This window comes from Sus scrofa, chromosome 3 (assembly GCF_000003025.6).
Source record: "Sus scrofa isolate TJ Tabasco breed Duroc chromosome 3, Sscrofa11.1, whole genome shotgun sequence".
NCBI classification, from domain to species: domain Eukaryota; kingdom Metazoa; phylum Chordata; class Mammalia; order Artiodactyla; family Suidae; genus Sus; species Sus scrofa.
This window is the reverse complement of record NC_010445.4, coordinates 12,804,793-12,827,553: the sequence shown is the minus strand read 5'-3', so window position 1 is coordinate 12,827,553 and position 22,761 is coordinate 12,804,793.

Below are 22,761 nucleotides of genomic sequence, written 5' to 3'. Positions count from 1 at the left end.
CAAGCTGCAAAGATTAGAAACACTCCACAATTTTCTATCATTTTAAGAAGTAGAACACAACCTGAAAATGGAATATAATTGGGGCACAGAAGCGTCGCTGGGCTGCCTATTTTATTCTCATTTCCTCGGGAAGTATTCATATTTGATCTCTCGGTGTACGAATGGGAATTAGAGCTACTCGCAGTCTCTCTTTGAAACAGGCAAAGGGTATGAGCCTGGCGGACGTGCGTGCTGTTGTAGCACATCAAACCGCTAATCTGATCTTTAACAGCGAACAGCCCCTAGACTTTTTAAAGGCGGAAGAAATTCTACACTGTGAAGACGAAAATGAAGGCGAGCCAGTTCCTTTTTTGAAGAATGTCTTGCCTATAGATTCCGCCAAGGGATGCTCAATGACCTGACTACTTTTATTGACTTAGGTTATACATGTCGTGATGAGGTCGGCTTGAAACCTTGGGGATTTCTCTATCCCAACATAGGAAAACCAATCTGTAACGAAGACACAGAGCTGAAGAGGCAGAGGGCATCCGATGAGGCAGGTTGGCATTTCTGAGAGTCTAGACGGCAGAAGGGTGGCAAAGGGCCTTTTTCCTTTTCCCTTCCTGCCAAAGTGTTGAATGGTTCTTAGGAGAATGGTGAGAGGATGGGGAGCCTTTGAAGCCTCCCTCTGTTAGCTTAGCCACACCAGCAGAGGGTTAAAAGTGGCAGTGAAGGAGTTCCCGTCGTGGTGCAGTGGTTAACGAATCCGACTAGGAACCATGAGGTTGTGGGTTCGGTCCCTGCCCTTACTTAGTGGGTTAACGATCCGGCGTTGCCATGAGCTGTGGTGTAGGTTGCAGACGCGGCTCAGATCCCGCGTTGCTGTGGCTCTGGTGTAGGCTGGTGGCTACAGCTCCGATTAGACCCCTAGCCTGGGAACCTCCATATGCCGCAGGAGCAGCCCAAGAAATAGCAAAAAAAAGACCAAAAAAAAAAAAAAAAGTGGCAGTGACAATGACAGGGGAAAACACAATATATATTTCACCTTTTAGGTCCGGCTGGTGTTCATCTCAAAGTTTGGGTGCTGCCTGTGGGTCCTGGGATGGGTTGCAAGAGAGCAAGGTAGGGGGGAAGTTCAACACTCAGATAGGCTCCTGGATGTGACCCCGCCCCCAGCCCCACTTTTCGACTTCCTGGCCCCTTCGCATTGGACAGGTGGAGAACGGAGCTCTCCTCCTCATGCTGACAGCTGGGACCTATTGTCTCCTAGTCACACACAATCACAGTCCTAAATTTGATGCCTAATGACTCACAGAGAACAGGTGACCAAAAACTGTGGTTCTCGGCAGGCACAGGGCTCATCGGCTGCTTGGGTTTCCTACTGCTGCTGTAAACAAATTGTCACAAAGCTAGTGGCTTAAAGCCACACAAATATGTTATCTTGTTTTTCTGGAGGTCAGAAAGTTAAACCTGGGTCAGTGGGGCTCTAGGGGAGAATTTGCTTCCTTGTCTTTCTCACCTTCCAGAAGTTACCCATGCCCTTGGCTGGCAGCCTGGCATCACTGTCTCCATCATCACGTCTCCATCTCTGAGTCCGAGCCCCTTGCCTCCCTCTTATAAGGATCTCTGTGATTATGTTGGGCCCACTGAGATTATCCAAGTGCTCCTGAGGCAATCGTGAAAAAACATCGGGCAGATCCCAAGTGAAAGACCATCCAGAAAGTAAAATTCTCAAGGTTAGGAAAGGTGGTCGCATGACAACCAAATGCCCCATGAAAGCCTGGACCAGAAAAAAGGCCATTAGCGCAGGAACTGAATACAAGATCTGTAGTTTGCTTAGTATATCGTACTGATGTTAATTTCTTAGTTGTGATCATTTTACTATGGTTATGCAAAACGTTAACCTGGGGACTCCCTGCAGGGAGGCTATACCTGAACTGTTCGCTGAGTCTAACATTATCCTAAGATTAAAAAGTCAAAACTAGGAGTTCCTATCATGGTGCAGTGGAAACGAATCCGACTATGAACCATGAGGTTTCTGGTTCGATCCCTGGCCTCAGTCAGTGGGTTAAGGATCCGACGTTGCTGTGAGCTGTGGTGTAGGTCGCAGATATAGCTTGGATCTGGCATGGCTGTGGCTGTGGTGTAGGCCAGCAGCTACGGCTCCGATTAGACCCCTAGCCTGGGAACCTCCATATGTCACGGGTGTGGCCCTAAAAAGACCAAAAAAAAAAAAAAAAAAAAAAAAAGGCAAAACTAAATTACAGCAGGAAGGTCATGCTGGCAGTTCTTCTGCGTGACTCTAAATGTGTAAGTTGCTCTTGTCCTGAAGATGAAAGTGTGATCTCCTTTTAAAGAATAAGAAGTTCCTACCTGGGCCTGGCCCTTCATGTTTTCACAATGACTTTCCCATTTTGACCTTTATCTGAGCAGTAGATACAGAGGGATGGGTTTTGTTTTGGGGGAGGTGGAAATCAAGAAACAGATGGTTGTAGAGAATACGTGACTTGGATTAATCACCAGGCCTTCCAATTTTTTTTTTTTTTTTTTTTTTTTTGTCATTTCTTGGGCCGCTCCCTCGGCACATGGAGGTTCCCAGGCAAGGGGTCGAATGGGAGCTTCAGCCACCAGCCTACGCCAGAGCCACAGCAATGAGGGATCCAAGCCGCGTCTGCAACCTGCACCACAGCTCACGACAACGCTGGATCCTTAACCCACTGAGCAAGGCCGGGGATCGAACCCACAACCTCATGGTTCCTAGTCGGATTCGTTAACCACTGAGCCACGACGGGATCTCCTCCAATTTCAACACCAGTGATCTTCCTATGCCAGGCAGATTGCCAGTATTCCTATGTACCTCTGCTTTGTAGCCATTATGGAAGGACCATCCTGAATTCGAAATCTAGCTATTATTCTTTATGCTCTAACTAGCTACCAGAGCATCTGGCTTTCACCTTGGTTAGGTATACCACGATTCCAACCAGACCCACCCAGACTTTCTTTCCCTAACAACTTTGCAGTCTTCACAAAGGGTGAGGGCATCAGATGTTTCTTATCCTGGTGCCACATTTAAAGAACTTGCAAAGTTCTGCAAGTCTGACAGCTTTATTTGCATGGACCTAAAAAGCTGAGGCTCAGCCTTTTAAGTCTGCTTGATCATCCAGAGCAGCCACAGCATGACAGGGTCGATTCAAGTTTTGAATTTATGGATGATTCAGGATTTCCAAGTTTCAAAAACACCTTTGACGATGGCAATATTGTGGGCAAGGGATGTGAGCATTGGGAGAGATAAGAGTTTTTTCTGTGGGCTGGAGCTCAAGCAGCTGTATTCATTCCATGTTTTGATGTGGGAACTTCACTGACTGCTGCCATCTACATCTAATTTGGGGAGTGGAAGAGAGTTTATTGGTAACTTGGGTGAATAAGAAAAAGAAGATAGGAGTTCCCGTCGTGGCGCAGTGGTTAATGAATCCCACTAGGAACCATGAGGTTGTGGGTTCAGTCCCTGCCCTTGCTCAGTGGCTTAACAATCCGGCATTGCCGTGAGCTGTGGTGTAGGTTGCAGATGTGGCTCGGATCCCGCGTGGCTGTGGCTCTGGCGTAGGCTGGTGGCTACAGCTCCGATTTGACCCATTGCCTGGGAACCTCCATGTGCCATGGAAGCGGCCCAAGAAATAGCAAAAAGACAAAAAAAAAAAAAAAAAAAAAAAAGAAAGAAAGAAAGAAAAAGAAGATACATTCTATGGTGCTAAAGAGCTCTGACTTCCCTTTCTTGGACACAACTGAGTGATGGAGGAAAACAGAGCCTGAATTAATCTGTGAGGGCTGCCAGTACGCAGGACCATGGACTGGGTGCCTCAGACAACAAATGTTTGTTTTCTCACGTTTTGGAGGCTAAGAAGCTCAAAATCAGGGTGTTGGCAGGGTTGGTTTTTTGCTGCTTCTGGGCTTTTCCGCTTGACTTATAGACAACTCTATTCTATGTCTTCACATTATCTTTCCTCTGGATGAGTCTATGCCCAAAGTTTCTCTTCTTATAAGAACGCCAGTCACATTGGATGAAAATGCACCCTATTGCCCTCATTTTAACTTCATTCTTTAAAGAGAGCTATATTCTGCCTCAAATAGAGTCGTATTCTGTGGTCCTGGAGGTTAGGGCTTCAATATACAAATTTTAGGGGCACACCATTCCACTCACCCCAGCACCATTGTTACAAACAAGGAATCAATCAAATAAATTCAGCAAGGCTCCGTATGCCTCATGGTGGCCACTTGCATTCTTCAGCTTTGGTTTCGTTCTTCATCATACGTTGGGGCAATGGCAGCAAAGCTCTGTTTGCAGTTGCTATAACCACACGCAGGCTCCACCATAAAAGTGCCCATACAGCGTGATCTTGGTGCCATTGGATATCACATCATCTTCCTCTCTTGTCATTAGTATGCTCTATCATAGGAGAGCATATGCTGCGGACGGAGATGGCTGTCTCCAACCATCTAAGCCCCCCATCTGCCCCCAGGATGTGTTTCCTCACTCTCTTTCCTTGTGGTGCATCTAAAGCTCCAGGTCATTGCTCAACTCATGTCAGTTTCTGAGAGTTCACTTTTTTCAAGAAGGTCAGAATAGATTTTCTAGGGCTTGTATCAGAAGACAATATGAGTGGCTGTTTTATTATTGTCCAGGTATGGTGAGACCAACAAATCAGGAGACGTCTTCCGGTGGAAAGATGATTTGTTACTCTCAGTTCCCAAGAGGAGAGGGCATGCCACACCCTGCAGGGCCAAATGGGGAAGCACCAGGGTCAGTCTAGAGGGCAGTTGAACAAGGGGAAAATGTGGGCAAGAGCCTTTACTGTGGCTTCTGTGGGTAGAAACAGGTGAGTCAGGTTGAGGAGGCTTCAGATCGGCTCATTTGAATAATTTTGGCTGGTGTTGGCAGAGTCTTAAGTTGTTGTCCTAAGTTTAAAGCTGGCTCTGGGGTGTCGGCAGAGTCCTAAGTCGGCAAAGTCCTAAGTCCTGGGTGATTAGGGGAGGAAAATACTGGCCTGGAATTTAAGAGCTCAGTAGAGGAGAAGGTTGGGTTAGGCTTTGGATTGGTTGGTTTGGATGCAAAAGATGCATTTGTGGGATGGTCATTTACTCTCCCTAAGAATTAGCTAGTCCTGGGAGAGACAGTCTTCCCAGGGTCACTCAGGCCCCAGAGGCTAAACATCAGAATAAAAAGGCATACATAATACAGGAACTTCCACAAGTGTCCCATTCCAAGGCTCAGTGGTTGGTGTCTTGGACTGGACCAAGATACCTCAACCCCTCTCTCCCTGGTGGCCTGAAACCCTATGTCCAGAGAGCAGGTGAGGCAGGCACTTAGCAAGGGATTGATCTGTCCTACTTTGTTCAACAAGTAGGAAACAGGAGATTCTGTCAAAGGTTTCAGGTGAGGCCAGGTCACTTTTCAGAAGGAGGACTATCTACCCTTGTTCAATTCCCACTTCTGGGGAGCCTTGCATTAGCTTTGTGGACACAGCCACACGGTAGTGAGGAGCTCTGAATCTGGCAGAGACATGGAGCGATGACATCATAGTTAAAGCTGGACAAGAAAATGAGCAGAAGGCAAGCCAGGCAGGGGGTCGGAGCAATCCCATCTCAAACCTTGGCAAATATGGAACTTCCAGGACCCAGACACTGGAAATTTAAGAGGTCGGCCCTTTCTGATAAGGGCAAAGCAGCAGCAGTGCTTGAACCGTGTGGTACTGTCAACTCCCAAACTCACCTGAAAATGGGGCAGAGGAAATGTGGAGCAAAGTGGGGCTCTGGCACCGAGAGGAATGGGGCTGTCAGGAAAAAGCCCCAGCTGATAGAGTCCTGAGGCAGGATTCCTCTGGGTACCAGTACCCAGGGAGGATGGAAAGAGCTAGGAAACACAAGTTACCTTTGTGAAAGAGAAGTAGCCTGGGCATCACAGGAAGCATCTGGAGGTGTTGATGCTGCAGTGGTAGTCATGCATTTGTGCACTGTTCATTCATAAATATCCATGAACCCTTACTATATTCTGGGTGCTAGACCTTGGGAATATAATAACAAAGCAAATACACATTGTCCCCATACGGTGCTGCTTAGACTGCTTTCATAACAGAGCCCTGGTCTTTAACTCTCAGGCAGAAAGCCTCCTAGCATCCTCAGATACATGGTCAGCTTGCCAGTGACCACTCTTGATACCCTAGGACCGTGACCTGCGCAAAGCCAAATGTTTATCCATATAGCTGGGTCAGAGCTGAGGCCAGAGAAATGTTCTGTATGCTCATAGATACCTACCCTGAAACAATCACTGTGCTTCACACCCTTTAATGCCTCCCAACAACCCTTTGGAGTAATGTTATAATCCCATTTTTATGAATAAAGGATTGATTTCAGAATGGGTGAGCAAGTGGCCAAAAGTCATCAAAACTCAGCTCTATCTGACTTGGAAGCCAGTGCTTTTTCTAAATCATCAGGCACCTGGAGTCAGGTTCTCAGTACAAATGGAAGCTGAATCTGAATGGTTCATCTCATTACATCATTCCACTTGCAAATAGATGTTACATCTATTTCTAGGTGTGTAGACACATGCTTCTTAGTAACATTTTGACTCATGGTTAATTAAATATGGATACACCCAAAAGATTAGTGGATAATTTCCAGTTTTAAAAATTTTAATGAATAAATAACAACTCTATTCTTTATTTATCTAGTTTAAAATGTTAATGAATAGCTCCCCTTCTAATTACCAAGCTGAGTATTTAAGGGAACCTGACACTTCATAAATATCGAACTGTGAGGTTTCATGTGTTGGTTTTCTATAAACATAGGAATTGAGTAATTACCATCCCTGCTATTCATTAAAATTCAAAATTAGATAAACAATAAGCAGGAATGTTTTTGTTCATTATTATTCATATCAAGTACTTTGCTTATAATATCCCCTGCCTCTTTTCATGGTTTCTTTTGTGTTCTGTCCTCTTTTGAGCACAAAAATGGTCCGTTGAGTGAAAAACTCTTTCTCTGATTTTCTTTTGGCTTGTTTTCTTTTTCACATTTTTTCCCAACTGAGTCATCATTTTGTTTGGAAGGAATGATGGCATCAGAGAAAGAATTTCGAGCTTAGCTGTGCAAGACCCTCAGTCCTGCTTTCAACCCTGTAACTAACTTGCAACAAGTTCCCCAAGGCATTTGCATATGTCACTGGGCTTGGGTTTCCTCATTTTCAAGATGAGGAATTTGCACTAGGTGGTCACTCATTTTTTTTTTTTTCTCCTAAACAAATATTCTTGTGTGTGCATGTGCCAGGATTGTGCTAGGCGTGGAGGTTCTGGAGATGAACAAGATATGATTGGAGTTTCTGCCCTTAGGGAGTCTCATCGAATAACCACACAAACCATCACAAGGTCAGGGTTGTGATTATTGCTACGAAGGGGATGACACAGTGTGCAAACCATTATCATAGAGGTTTTGACACGGAGAGAAGAGGGGAAGCTGCTCGGGAAGAAAGGATGCTTACATTGATATCTCAAGGAGGGGCAGACAGTAACTAGATGAAGAGGGAAAAGAGGAAAATCCCAAGAGTCGAGAAGAGCTTGGGCAAAGGCCCTGTGGCAGGAGAGGCTAAAACAGCCCATCTGCAGAAGGAAGAGAGAGAAAGAAAATGAGACTAGGAGATGAGGCTGGAGAGATTGGTTGGGACCTTTTCAGACAGGCCATGGAAAGGAGTTTTCTCCACCCTAAGAGCAATAATGTATGTATGCATCAACATCTATTTTAATCATATTTCCTTTGAAAGTGGTCTTGTTAGATGGAGCTTGTTCCCTTAAGTCTTGGTCTTTCTCTTCCTTTTCCTGGGTCTTCGGACCTTGCAACACTCTCTTAGGGATGTAGGCTCCAAGGATGGTTTGTTGGTTTATTGGAAAGTAAAGGTCACAGGTGGATGACAATGGCAGACCCTCAGGGTGAGAGGCTCACGGCCCTTCCCTTGCTCGCTGCTACATTCCTTTGGCTGCTTTCCACATGGGAAAACTTGGAGAAACACAGCTCTGCACAATCAAGAATTACCATGGTGCACGCTTCGTAAAACTACTTCATGAACCTGAACTTAGAGTTTCAACAGAGACCTTCCAGGTCTGTAATTTCACATCCGCTAATCTGATCCTCTCAGAAACCGATGATGGCTCAAAGAACACACAATTTCTTACTTTTATGTATTTCAATCTCTGATTTGTATTTCTAGTACTTTGCTTGATATAATCTACTTATAATTTTTATTTTATTTCTTAAAAGGAAAGAGAGAGCACCAGAGACTCTCTCCTGGCAGGCTCCCTGGAGGAAATACTCCTGTCTGGTCTAAGGCTGTGCCATGAGTCTTGATCACCAGCCTTTGACCACAGGGGCTATTTTCATACGATGGGGAGTGGGGCGGTGGCTCAAAGGGAGACTGAAGGGCTAGCTCCATTCCAGGACCTGTTTCAAATTTGGTCGTAGGCAACTCCCCAGGCTCACATGTTACTGCCCTTGGTGAGAACCCCAAGAATGTCTTTAAGGCAACACATCTCTGCAGGAACTGTAGCTGAGCTGGGAGGAGACATGGCATCGGAGAGGCCCCCAATCTATCAGAATCTCCTGGCAGCTTTTTAAGAATGCAGATGCCTACGCTTCATTTCTGAGGATCTGTTTTGGTGGGTTGGAAATGAGGTCAGGCTATGGACATTTTTTTTTTTTAACATTTTAATTTTTTAAATTTCTTTTTCTTTTTCAGCCACACCTGCAGTGTATGGAAGTTCCCAGGCCAGGGAATCGAACCTGTGCCGCCACAGAGACAATGCTGGATCATTAACCCACCGCACCACAGTGGAAATTCCATGGGAATAGGCAGTTTTTGAACAAGCTCCCCCTGGGGACTCAATTTGAAAATGCTTTCCACTTCCAGCCCTGGAGTCTCTTTTATTCTGCTCTGTAAGAGTAAAAGGATGCTCAGAGTCGTAAGGACAGGAGGACACATTCAGAGTGCTTGTCACACTTGAAAAGTCAGGAACATTTTTCCTGAGCCCTCTCAACTGTCTGTCGGCCCTTCTCCCCAGAGCCCAACCTGAGTCAGCAGATAAGCAACCCCTCTGGGAGATGCTGTCCCCAGTCAGGCCTTGGGGGGGCGCCCGGCAGAGCTTCGGAATCAGAACAACTGGTGTTGAAACTCCATGTCAGCTTCATCCTCGTCAATTATTTTTTAATTAGCTTGATGGAGATACCATTTATAAAGAATAACATGCAGCCCGATTAAGGAGAGTGTCGTGAGTTTTGAAAACATTTACAATACCTGTAATGGATAATATGTACGTATTATAACATTTGTGTAACCGCCACCTCGATCACGGAGAACCTTTCCACATGACCCCCCCCAAAGTACCCTCATGACCTTTGCAGTCACCCCCACTCCTCATCACCAGACCTCAGGCCCAGAGAGATCTACCTTCTGTCACCATAGACGAGTCTGCTGTTCTAGAACTTGATGTAAATGGAACCACTCTATATATGTTATTTCATTTGGGGCTCTTTTTTTTTTTTTTTTTTTCTTTTTCTCCTGACACATGTTTTTAAAATTCATCCCCATTTTGCATGCATCAGTACTTTGTTTTTTTTATTATTACTGAGTAACTTTCTATTAGAAGGATACAGCACTGTCTGTTTATTTATTTGCTTGTCAATGGCTGTGTAGATTGATTGATGGCTATAAAGTGGCTGTGAAACGTCTGAATAGAAATCCTTGGGTGGACATAATGTCTTCCTTTCTTTGGGACAAATAATCAGGAGTGGAATTCTGGGTCCTATGATACGGATATGTTTCCCTCTGTAAGAAGCAACCAACTCTTTTCTGGGGTCGCCGCAGCATTTTGCATTTTCCAGCAGCAGTGAATGGAAGTGCCCTTTGCTTTGCCTTCTCTCTCATGCTTGACAGTGTCTCTGTCTTTCCTTTTAGCCATTCTCGTGTTATGGGCAGACTACTTTGAATTTCCCTAAACTTCCTTTTCCCGGTTCCTAAAAGGGAAGAAACCTCACTCAGAGCTCTTTCACAGATGAAAGGGGCAAGTTCATAGCACACAGAGCCTGGCATATAATTGGTGCTCCGTAAACATGAGCCCCCCTACGCCCTGGCATGGCGTGAACGCTCAGACCTGCTGTGCGTGCCTGGGTCATCTCAACTCGGAGCCTTTCAAATTCCAGCTTCCTGCAGTTCACGCCAGATCAATGGAGTTACCATCTCTGGGGGTGCCTGAGAGGCCCTGCTTCCTGGGGAACAAGGCTTGCCCGCCTTTGCCTCTGCATCAGGCCCGGCCTGGGCCTGGTCGGTATTAAGCAGCCGCAAGCGACAGTTTTGACCTTGAGTGTGTAAGGTGTGTATGTGTGCGAATGAGTAAAATGGCAGCAGGGGCTCAGTAGCTGCTGCAGGACCTCTCCAGGCAGCCTGGCCAAAGAAGACGTTTGCCCTTTTGGAGGAATCTGTGGGAGGGGACGTGGCAGCATTACCAACACCACGGGCTGTGTCCAGGGAAGTGAGGCCGAGCGGGGCTCACAGGTGATCAGGCACAGCCAGCCTGCCAGGCAGCTGCAACCCACTTTGTCGCTTCTTAGGCCGGCTTTGTGTGGTTTAAGAGGCTTTTGCAGGATCTCCTCTGCAGCCGGCAGACAAAGCAGTGGGATCAGCAAAGAGCCTTCCTGGGGTTCTCTGCAGAGGACCGCACTTATGCCCAGAGCCTCTCCTCTGCCCTTTGAGCTTGACACACGGGGAGGGGCGGCCTCACCCTCTCCTCTAAAGTAAGAGACCCCTGCAACTGGCAGAGCGGTAAGGCAGAAGGTTCCTTGGCCTGACTGTGGCAGCCTTCTGGAAAGGCTTATGTATCTAATCTTAAGTAGCTTGGTAATTTTCCAGGGAGACCATGCACCCAGGACAGCAAGGATTTTCCCAGTCTCGACATGACAGCATCTTCTCCATCTATTTCCCTCCCGTACCTGGCCTCCTGTTTAGTAGATGCTGGGTACTTGTTAGCTGGAGAGAAATGAGTTGATATTAGAATTTTTAGATGATTGGGGTGTTTTATGCCCGGCAGCTGATTGGAGACTGATGTATTTGGGTGGTGATCTTGACCTTGATTGTGTGGCATGTGCCCCCTACCACCAGGCCAGCTTTGTCCCTCTGCACCCGAGGCTCATGCCCAGGCCTCCCACTGGAACCTCAGCCGCCAGGGCCCCCCACTGCGATGCTCCACGGGGTCTCCACCCCTGGGGGATGCTCTGGACTTCAAGCCTCCTCCCCCCTTGGCCCCTCATGGAAATGTATCCGCCCTGAGTCCCATGTCTTCTCCTCCCCCCACCAAATGAGAAAACAGGCCGAGCTGTAAGATCTCAGGGCTTGTCTCCTGTTGCGTTCTTGGGGGAGGCAGGCAAAAGGTTTTCAGGCACCCACAAAATGGGTGGAAGATTTGTTCAGAGATGGATGGGGGAGGAATTTCACCATCTCCCTCCTTTCCAGCTGACTACTGCTTGTGCAGCTGAGCACCCCAAAGGCAGTGGCCATGAGCTTTTATTATGCTTGCATGTTGTGGGAGGCAGAGGTGTGGACAGAGGCAGTGGATGTCTCGTCTCTAGTCCTTGACATCTAGGACCTCAGCTGAGACGTTTCAAATGGCTGAGGGTGAGTCCAGAGGCTGGGGGCTGGACCCGTCTGGATGCTTCTGTACTCACACGTCTGGTACCTGGGACAGGATGACACAGAGGCTGAGCTCAGCCCAGACTCTTCAACCACAGCACCTGCATTTGGCCTCTCTGTGCAGCCTGGGCTTCCTCCTGATGGCTTTATGGTGGCTTTATGGGTGTCAGACTTCTTACCTAGCGCCTAGGAGTTCTTTTCTTTTCTTTTTTTTTTTTTTTTTTCTTTTTCTTTTTTGGGCCACACCCGCGGCATATGGAATTTCCCAGGCTAGGGGTAGAATCAGAGCTGTAGTGGACAGCCTACACCACAGCCACAGCCACACCAGATCTGAGCTGCATCTGCAACCTACACCACAGCTCACGGCAGCGCCAGATCCTTAACCCACTGAGTGAGCCCAGGGATGGAACCCGTGTCCGCATGGATTCTCATCAGCTTCTTAACCTGCTGAGCTACAGTGGGAACTCTGAGCCTAGGCGTTCTAAGAGAAAATCAAGGGCATCTGAAAACACACAAGATCACTTTTGCCTTACCCTCACAGCCAAAGCAGTCACAAAGGCCTCCTAGATTCAAAATGTGAGGATACAGACCCCGCCTTTCAATAGGAGGAGTGTCACCTCATATGTGGGTTAGAATCTGCCCTTTAGAACCCCTGTGCTGATAAAGCGTATTCCATTCTGGGAAGCTGTGCAGTGGAGGAGAGGCAGCTGGAGAAGCTTTAGCTCCAGGGCCCTTAGGACTCTGTTCCCTTCTCACAGCTTCCCTGGGCCCCTCTGCAGCAATGCTTGCACACGGCTGCTTCAAATCCCACCCTGAGATTCTTTTTTTTTTTTTTTTTGTCTTTTTGCCATTTCTTGGGCCGCTCCCGCGGCATATGGAGGTTCCCAGGCTGGGGGTCTAATTGGCGCTGTAGCTGCCAGCCTATGCCAGAGCCACAACAACGAGGGATCCAAGCCACATCTGCAACCTACATCACAGCTCACGGCAACACCGGATCCTTAACCCACTGAGCAAGGCCAGGGATCGAACCCGCCACCTCATGGTTCCTAGTCAGATTCGTTAACCACTGAGCCACAATGGCAACCCCCACCCTTAGGTGCTTTGATTTGATGCTCTCCTTGGTGATTAGGCTCCTGCATGGCCGCTTTGAGAAGAACCCTGTTCAGAAAGGTGGTAGCAAGCTGGGTGTGATGGAGAGGGGCCACTGAGGGCAGAGAGACGGAAGAGGGGCTGCAAGGGCAGGAAGATAGAAGAGATGACCCCACGAAGGTGCAGGACCAGGGTGGGACCTGTGACCACAGAGAGGAGAGAAGGGACACATCTCAGAGGTCAAAGAACAAGATGGGGAAGGGAGCAGCAGTTTTCAAGAAAGATCATCTGGCAGATCAACTCCACAGCCCGCGCCACGTCAGTGAGCATGCGTAGACATCCTCTCTGCGCCCCACCGAGTGGCTTCCAATGATTCGAGGCAGCATCTCAGCCCCAGAGACATGACATCAAAAACAAGTCGGCTCTTCCAAGCCTCCTTTGGCTAACGAGCCCCAAGCTTGGGGGTCCTCACCTCCCACCTCATTGTACTTATGAATTTTTAAACATACAGAAAGCATACTGTTTTTGATTACATGAGCCCTTCCAAAGGAAGCATGGACATAAATTTTGAGATGAACAGCCGAGGGTTTAGAAGCCTGCCTCTCTGTTTCACTTCAATAACTTACCTCAATGAATCCCCAGCAGAAAGCATCTTACATACTTCAGTCCTTGAGAAGATGAGACGTGAATGCTGGGGAATTATAAGACAGAGGGGCTTTATGGCGACAGTGAACAAGCTGAAAATTACAAGGTAATGGAATCTCAGTGGGAGGTCCTGGTACCCTGCCATTAGCTAACTCCGACAATGATTGCTGCAGGATCGACTGGGGTTATGTAAGCACCACAGAGGTTTCTGCACTTTGCATCCTCCTCTGGCGAAGCCCAGACATAATCGCACTTGAAGGCAGAGGATACACCTGGCTGCCAGGAGCTTTGACCTCACAGGAAAATCTACAGAATTACCTGCCTTGCGAACCACTGTCCTATCGGAGATGATTTTCTTCGGAGACCTTGCGCCGTGCAGTTGCTAAGTAGTGTTCAGAAAAGGTGGGAGAGCAGGTCAGGCCTGGGAGGAGATGCTAATCTCCCAGGATATCCCTCTGTAAGCTCTGTCTCTTGTCCCTTTATGGGATCATTGAACCAAAGGACAGCTGAGCCGAGCAGGGACGAAACCCCAGTCAACAGCGTCTTGCCTGTGTTCCCTGCAGCATAGCCATGAAGGCTCCAGGCTGAGGGGGAAACGCAGAGGCAGAGGTGCAACCCTGATTATGGGTTATGCAACCGCAACCAAAAGATAACAACACAGCGATGCCGGATAAGACCTGTATACCAGGTCCTGAGCTAGTGTTCCATGTACCTTTCTTCTGACCCTTCCACAAACCTCCCCAGGTGCGATCTTAGCCCTGTTATACAGAAGAAGAGAGAGAGACATTCATTATCTTGGGGCAAGAGAAATTTGGATCGCCTCGCCCCATCAAATACTCTTTCCCAAAACTTGGTTCTTTGAGGATTGTCTTTATGATTTCTGTCCTGTCCATGCACTGTACATTTTTTTTTCATCACTTACATATCTTTAAATCAAGTTGCCTGTCTTGGCCAGGCTTTGCTTAGTGAAACACAGCAGAGGCGCAGGGTACAGCGTAAGAGAAGCCGGGTGCTGGACCGGGTCCTGTCCCACTTGAATCAGGCTGACTTGGGTAGAAAGTAGAGTTTATCAGGAAGAGCCCTGAATCACGGTCTTGGCATGCTTTAGCATCTCGGAATCCAAGGTGAGACACGGAGGAGGTGGCAGACCTCGCTGAAGGATGCATGGCGGATGGACAGAGCTTTGGCCAAAGAGGATTCTGTGGGCAGCTTGCAGGGAGGAGACCATGACCTGCACCGATTTCCGCCCTCCATGGTGACCTTGAATGTGGGGTTTTGGTCCCCAGGAGGAGCTGGCCGGAGCAGAGCACAGGCACAGTGCCTGGGTGCTGGGACACTCGCCAGGTCAGGGGGGTTAGCACAAAATGAGAGACAGACTCTGCTTTTAGAAGTGAAAGCAAGGCAGGAGATGTGGCTGGAACGCTCTGCAAACGCCCGCACATCAGGGGCTGGAGGAGAGAAAGAACTTGACTTTGGAGCCATAGCACCTCCCGTCTCCCTGTTCTGCAGCCTTTCTTAACACAGAGGAGTAAATGCAGGTGGGCAGAATCTGTAGGTGGATGTGTGAGGCCCCAGCTGTAGGGAGATGAAGGCTGGGAGGCAGGAAGGGGACCTGGCAAGCCTGGCTCAGTGGCAGCAGCCTGTGCTTCTGTTAAGATAACAAAGGTTTGCTTTCACGCCCTGAGGGGGAAAGAATGCAGGTCAAGTGCTTGCCCCAATGAACCCACGGTGCTGCTGACCCCCGCCCCCTACTCGAGCTCACCGTCCTCTGAGCCTCCCAGGGCACGTGGACAAGAAAACATTTCCAGTTTGTATTGATAAGCTCATGCCAACAAGAGCTGGGCTGTCATCCCGAGTCGGTAAAAATGCAGCTAATTATGTAAAATGGGATGAAGTGCTAAATCCAGAACCATGTCAGAGGGAAGGAGAGAGAGAGGCTTGAGGGAGGGAGAGCGTCCTAAGGAGTCAGGGTCCTCTTGGCTGCCAGGGGCCTTTGGCATCTGCTCTGTGCCCCCTTTTCACATTGTTCTGAGAAGCAGCAGGATTAGTGTCCAAGGCCTGAAATTCAGTTCAGTTTATCTACTGTTTTCTAGGAGCTCATCATGTATAGAAGAAAAGAGGGAGGAGTTCCCGTCGTGGCTCAGTGGTTAGCGAATCTGACTAGGAACCACGAGGTTGAGGGTTTGATCCCTGGCCTCGCTCAGTGGGTTGAGGATCTGGCATTGTCATGAGCTGTGGTGTAGGTTGCAGACGCGGCTCGGATCCTTCGTTGCTGTGGCTCTGGCGTAGGCCGGTGGCTACAGCTCCGATTCAACCCCTAGCCTGGGAACCTCCATATGCCGCAGGAGCGGCCCTAGAAAAGACAAAAAAAGAGAAAGAAAGGAAGGAAGGAAGGAAGGAAGGAAGGAAGAAAGAAAGAAAGAAAGAAAGGGAGTTCCTTGGTGGTGCAGCAGGTTAAGGATCCAGCATTGTCACTGCTGTGGCGTGAGTTTGATTCCTGGCCCAGGAGCTTCCCCATGCCATGCATGTGACCAAAGAAAAAAAGAAAGCAAAGTTACTCAGTCAAGCAAGCCCCCAAACAGAAGTTTTTCTAACTGGTTTGGCTATAATGCTCTGCACATACTTTCTGCTGTGTTATTTGCTTTTCTGGATGCATCTGCTCATCAGCGTGGAGTGAGCTGGCTTCAAATGTGTGCCATAAATCACCTAGAGAGAGTGTCCCTCCTTCCCATTTTAGAGAAGGAAGAATTAACATCTCTGGAATACCTACTATGCATCAGGAACTGTGATAGATATTTGATGTGCATGATCTCATTTGACTCTTGAAATCCCACAGGTTAAGCGAAGTTGTGCTGCGGTAACTATGTCTAAACCTCCATGGCTTAAGGTGTGCAAGTTAATTTCTTGCTCACGGTGCATGTCTATTGCACGTGGGCTCTGCTTCTCGTGGGACTGGGGCTGGGGGGATTGCCTTCATCTTGGATGGCACCGGGGGCTATTCTCTCTACAGAAAGGTAACTCTGGAGAGGACACACCAGCAGGAAAGCTCTCCTGCCCCAAAGCAACATATGCTCAGCTCCATTGAGAACTCATTACCTGATAGTTACATGGCTGCATCCTGCCCCAGAGGAGCCAGGACATAGCATCCTACCCTGTGCCCAGAAGGCAGAGAATGGAAAATAGTTGCCAAAAAGCACCATGGCTTCCATTGTTTCTTAAAATAATACCTAGCTCGCAGGGTTGTTGGACTATTCTCATTTTGCAGGTGAGGTTTCTGAAGCTTGGAGAACTTGATGAACTCAATCAAAATCCAAAGAGTTTTTAATGCCTTCATACAATTTCTTTTCCTTTCAGTGTCCGTGAATCTTTGTTTCCTAGTAAAGCTAGCATGTGAGTAAACTGACAAAATGGAACATCTCAGCCTCAAAGCTGGTTGCCAGACTCTCCAATGGCAGGCACCTTGCAAGGTCTTGCCCAGATGGCTGGCCATTTCACTGGCCACTCCCCTGGGAACCCTGTTTTTCTTTTTTTTTTACTATAAAATTTAAACTCGGGTGAGATTCTCCAGGGGGCAGTCCCATAGAATGCTAGTCGCATTGCGTGCCAAGCAGGATTCCATTAAATATCCTTAGGAAACATACATTTTGGAATATGCTGTTATACACAATGTTAAATAGATTTCATCACGGCAGATATTTTTCCAAGGATGGCATTTACGGATATGCCTTGTGATTCTCCAAAAGAGAGACTCGAGCACGTGATGTATCCCAAATGCATTTGCTTTAGTTTTCTGGAAAACCAATTAATAAGGAAACACTGGACCCAGATATTAGTGAGTGATAATGAGACTCATTGCATTGCAAGAGCATGGAGCACCAACTCCTTTCATGACGTGGCTCTGGAATAGGAAAATTCAGGGCAGGAGCATCAACTACCACACAAACTTAGCTTCTCTCATCCCAGGTGCTGCCAACAGAAATCAAACGAGTATGGCCTTCAAAGACCACATGATTTAAACAAATAATTATCATATTAGCAATTGTCATTTGCTAGGCAGGGTGGGAGTGCAGTTTTTTAAGTCTTCAGCCCAGTTGGCTGATTCTCATCTTCATTTTATAGATAACTAAGACTCAGATGCCAATTTCACTATGCCAGTTAGACACTGAACCTGGCTCCCTGCCTGGGGTCTTTCACTCGCTACTTGGTGACTCTGCCAGGTCTCCTGCAGGGACTGTATAGAGCTGAAGGGAACATTATGGGCCCAAGCTTACCAAGCTCAGTGGAGGGTCATTTGCACTCTTCAGTAGGACTTCCGCAACCTCTTCTCCGTGCATACTGTGCATGGGACTTGTTGGTCCTCAACCTTGGCTGCCTATGAGCATCACTGGAGTTTTACAAAATGCCCCATCCAGGCTGGGCACCATCCCCATGAACTCAGAAGCTCCGAGGTTGGGAGCCCACCATAGCTATTTTTTGAAGCCCTGGGATTCCAAAGTGCAGCCAGGAGAACCAGTGTCATGGCAACTGCCTGACCTGTGGGGAGAATCAACCTCACTCGCAGCTCCTGTATCACGCACTTCCCAGTTGGAAAGTGAGATGTAGAAATCAATCTGTTCCAGGAAGAACTCTTTTTTTTTTTTTTTTTGGCTGCACCATGGCATACAAAACTTCCTGAGACGGGATCAGACCTGCGCCACAGGAGTGACCCAGCCACAGCAGTGACAAGGCTGGATCCTCAGCCACTTGTCCACCAGGGGACTCCTGGGTAGAACTCTTTTCGATGTTAAGATAAATCCCTTTTATTTAAGGAATTCCATATTCTTTGGGGAGGAGCAAAGACTAGCTTTGGATCATCCAGGATTCTGACTTTATTGCCAGCCATGCTTGGGAATGACTTCATCTCTCTGGGCCTCAGTTTTTTTTGTGTTTTTGTTGCATCCATAATAACACCCTCTGCACAGACAGGTGCAAGGAGGAAAGGAGACGACGTTGAGTACTTGGGGCAGGTGTCCAAACAGGACAGTTCCCTTTCTTTCCCTTCACTGTTCCCTCTTCTTCCTGGACTTTCATTTAAAATGAATCTAGACTTTTTAGCATTTCATGGTTTGTCCAAAAACTAAGACTGTTGGCATTGCCACCAAGTCCTGCCATGGGACCTGGGAGGGCACGGAATAAGTGATGGCTTTTATCATTTTCTGTTGGCTCTGGCTACATTATTATTAGTGCTGCCATTGTGATAGCCTTTGTTTAACTTGAGGAATCTGAGTCAATGTTCATTTAAATCAGTGAAGCTCAACAGAGACAAATATGTGTATACCGCTTCCATTCTTAGATGCACTAATTGCTCGCCCGACTCTCTAAATTCTAATTAAAACCATTCCACCACATCATTTTATTTTATTCCTTTCAGCTTGTAATGAAAGCATATTCTGGCCAACTCTCCGAAAGAAAGGAAGAGATTCTGCTTGGGTGTTTGAAGAAGGAAATGGGATGAAGTCCCCTGAGGCGGGGACTTGGTTGTTGTGGTTTAACAAGAGCAACTCCTTGGTGTCTGGAGATCATTTCAGGGGAAGCTATTGACGCTGCTTTTGAACTTTCGATTTAGCTAGATTAGAGCTAAATTTAAGAATTCGATTCTTGGAGTTCCCGTCGTGGCGCAGTGGTTAACGAATCCGACTAGGAACCATGAGGTTGCGGGTTCGGTCCCTGCCCTTGCTCAGTGGGTTAACGATCTGGCGTTGCCGTGAGCTGTGGTGTAGGTTGCAGATGCGGCTCGGATCCCGCGTTGCTGTGGCTCTGGCGTCGGCCGGTTGGCTACAGCTCCAATTCAACCCCTAGCCTGGGAACCTCCATATGCCATGGGTGCGGCCCTAAAAAGACAAAAGACAAAAAAAAAAAAAAAGGAATTCAATTCTTCCTGTGTTTATTGAATACTGCGGCATGCCCAGGGACAGAATCCTTATGTGAATTTTGTGCTCACCAGTCAAGAATGCAAATGGCAAATGGAGCCTCAGGGCACGGTCTCCTCTCTGAAGCAGACCTCTGCATGCCCTGCTTAGGTCATTTCCTTGCTTTTGCCTTCCTGATTTTGGTTGGTTGTAATCATTGGGCCCCCAGAGCTCATTTTATTTGCTTCTCATTCCCTGGTTCCACCCTCGCTATTCTGCTAATCACAGGCTGCTCTTTTTTCGGGGGGCGGTGGCGGGGAGTATATATTGGACAGACTCCAACTACCTAGGTTAGTTGTTACACATGTGGCCTTTACTACCCTTAATATAAAGATTGTCTTTACAAACTTATAAGAAAACCCAAGGCCACGGTAGAGCAACAAAAACATACGTCATTAGCAACATAAAAATACGAATGGTCAAATATGATACATATTAAAACAAGCTTAAGATACTGTTTTCCATCCATCCGATTAACAAAGGATGGTCATTTTGGGTAAGGTTGGTGAGCGGGCACATTGAAAGGTGCAGGTAAGAGGAGAAATGGGTATCAGCTCCTCTCTTCACGAGCTCAGGGTCCAGGACAAGAATGTAACCGGGGGTCCCGATACCCTATGTCTACATGTTTAAAAGTTACAAAGGGAGTTCCTGTCATGGCTCAGTGGAAACAAATCTGACTGGCATCCATGAGGACGCAGTTTCAATCCTTGGCCTCGTTCAGTGGGTTAAGGATCCGCTGTTGCCATGAGCTGTGGTGTAGGTTGCAGATGTAGCTCCCATCCTGCGTTGCTATAACTGTGGCTGTGATGTAGGCTGGCAGCTACAGCTCCGATTCAACCCCCAACCTGGGAACCTCCCTATGCCTCAAGTGCGGCCCCAAAAAGACTAAATAAATAAATAAATGAAATGAAATGAAATGAAATGAAAGTTACAAAGAAAGCTAACAAACTGTTAAGTATGTTCAATCTGCCTACCTTGACAAATACACCTACCTAATGACACGGATGCATTTATTATTCTTGGATTCCCAGGAGGTGTTGGGTAGAACTTGATGGCTCCTGTCCCCCCAAACCTGTCCCACGACTCTACCCTCCCCCAGCTCCATCTGTACTGTGAGGCTTTGGTACATATGCATATGGACACCCCAGCTGCACATCCAAGATCTTTCCAGGTGCCCATTCACCCCCACAGCCTGTCGTAAGCACAGTGCCGTTCTTGAGAAAACAAGCCTCTGGGGAGAGACTCTGAGGCCCTGGAATCAGGTGTGGTACCCAGAGGCAGGCAATCCCAAGACCCCAGGCACCTGGAGCAAGATCTAGCAAGTCCGAGGTCATGGGCACCCAGTGGATTATCCCCTTGGCCCATAGGAAGGGCTATGGGTCAGAGGAGGCCAGAGAGGGGCCCAGGAACGTGTGGGACCAGAGCAGGGCCCGTCCCACCAAGGTCAGTAGTAATCGGTGTTATTTTTCAGAGAAAAAAATCAGACCGTGTGCTTTCACCCAGTTGAAAATGTTGGAGGCATGTTCTCCAACTGTTTCCTAGAAACAATGTCCCAGACATCTAGTCTGAGAATTAGAACTTTCTACAGAAAACTCAACACATGAATCGGACACATGAGGTTACGGGTTTGATCCCTGGCCTCACTCAGTGAGTTAAGGATCTGGTGTTGCCGTGAATTGTGGTGTAGGTCGCAGGTGAGGTTCGGATCTGGTGTTGCTGTGGCTGTGGTGGAGGCCCGTGGCTACAGCTCTGATTGGACCCCTAGCCTGGGAACCTCCACCTGCCGCAGGTACGAGCCTAAAAAGACAAAAAGACCGAAAAAAAAAAAAAACCTCAACACAAAAGTAAAATAAAACTTACATCGAAAATATTATTTGGTAATATTATTTATCATATCCCCCTTAAAAAAAAAAACCACAGCCTAAATATCTAACAATAAATCAATGCTGTATCAGTTATGATACTCTCCAAATATGGCTTATACTGTTCAGAGTCCAAAGTTCTAAGAAATAATTTGTGATACACGATGTTAAGGGAAGTATTTAATACATAACAGCAAGTGGTTAAACAATCAAGATGTGGAACTCTTCATATATTAGCTCTTAAACCGTAGAAAAACACTTACATGCAAACGCGCCAGAAGAGAATATTAGCTGCTCTTGATGAAGTGGGTGGGCATGAAGGAATGGATGTCTGGGTCATATTTTCTTCTTTATGTAAGCCTGTATTTGGAAATTTTTCTGAATAACAGCTTGTTAATTTTACTCTTAAAAAAAAAGTACACATTCTTGTAGATATTTCAAAATAGGGAATAAATGCACCACAGAAATGATTGTTGCAGATGTAGTTTTTGCTTTGGGAGTGCATTTGGAGTTGCTTATTACATCGTTAAAAATAAATAAATTGATACACAAGCAAACAAACAAGCACTAGGATATGCAGGGAGTCGTGATCAAAGTGTGCTGTGAGTCAGAAATAGGATTAATTCTGTACAACGGAGTCCCAAATATAAAAATAAAGAGTAGGGGTTCCTGTCATGGCTCAGCGGTAACATCTGACTAGTATCCATGAGGATGCGGGTTCCATCCCTGGCCAGTGGGTTAAGGAACTGGTGTTGTCCTGCGCTGTGGTGTAAGTTGGAGACACAGCTTGGATCTGGTGTTTCTGTGGCCGTGGCATAGGCTGGCAGGTACAGTTCTGAGGCGACCCCTAGCCTGGGAACTTCCATGTGCCGCAGGTGTGGCCCTGGAAAAAAAAAAAAAAAAAAAAAAGATAGGCAATGGGATCCTACTGTAAAGCACTGAGAACTGTGTCTGGTTGCTCGTGACAGAGCATGATAATGTGAGAAAAAAGCATGTATACATGTATGTGCGACTGGGTCACTGTGCTGTGCAGCAGAAAATTCACAGAACACTGTAAATCAGCTATAATGGAAAACATAAAAATCATTATAAAAAAAGTAAATTCATGCTAAATACAAAAAAATAAAGATATAAGCAGAAATGCAGGTCCAAAAAGAAGAGGTAAAAGAAAGCTTTGCTGACTGCAAAGGTAAATATAGTGATGTGACTTTTTTTCTGAGCTTCCTGGCAGGTGGAGCAAAGAAATTCCCCCACTGACACCTCTTTCTGTTTGTAATCAGCACCTGCAAGGGCAGGTGATTTACCACATTGCAGTCTTGTTCTGTCGCTGCCTCTCTAGAGGGTGTCCTCCCCATCTCCGCTTTCCAGCTTGTGGAAAGGGCACACTAAAAAGAGGTTGAACTGCGCTGTTTCTGACATTTAACGTAACTTGAGTCTCAGAGGATGAGTCAAGGCATTTCTCTGCCCTCCTAGGTCCCAAGAAGTTTCCAGAACGACTCAGTGTTTCCTTGGGATG